Genomic DNA, 476 nt, shown 5'->3' with positions numbered 1-476 from the left:
GGGAGGGGAGGGAGGAAGGAGAGAAAGAAAGAGAAGGAGAAAGAAAGAAAGACAAAGAAAGAAAAGAAGTAGAGAGAGAAAGAAAAAGAAAAAAAGAAAGAAAGAAAGAAAAAGAGAAAGAAAGAGAGAGAGAGAAAGAAAGAAAGAGAGAGAGAAAGAAAGAAAGAGAGAGAGAAAGAAAGGAAGGTATGATGGAGAAATAATATAATTAAGAAATCTTCTAGTTTCCAAAACTGTAGTTCGTATCATGTAGTATTATAATTATTTGTTTACATCTCTGATTTTTCCTTAAATTCAAGACAGGAAAACTGGATCACTACTGTAACTTTCACAGCATTAGCAAGGTGCTTGAAGTAGATGTTTAATAAAGATGAATGTAGAGAAGAAAAGGAATCCAGCCAAAGGAGCCTAAGGCTTGTGGTTCTTTTATTTATTTATTTATTTATTTATTTATTTATTTATTTATTTATTTATTT

This window comes from Piliocolobus tephrosceles, chromosome 17, assembly GCF_002776525.5.
Source record: "Piliocolobus tephrosceles isolate RC106 chromosome 17, ASM277652v3, whole genome shotgun sequence".
Taxonomy (NCBI): domain Eukaryota; kingdom Metazoa; phylum Chordata; class Mammalia; order Primates; family Cercopithecidae; genus Piliocolobus; species Piliocolobus tephrosceles.
This window is presented reverse-complemented; position numbering follows the sequence as displayed.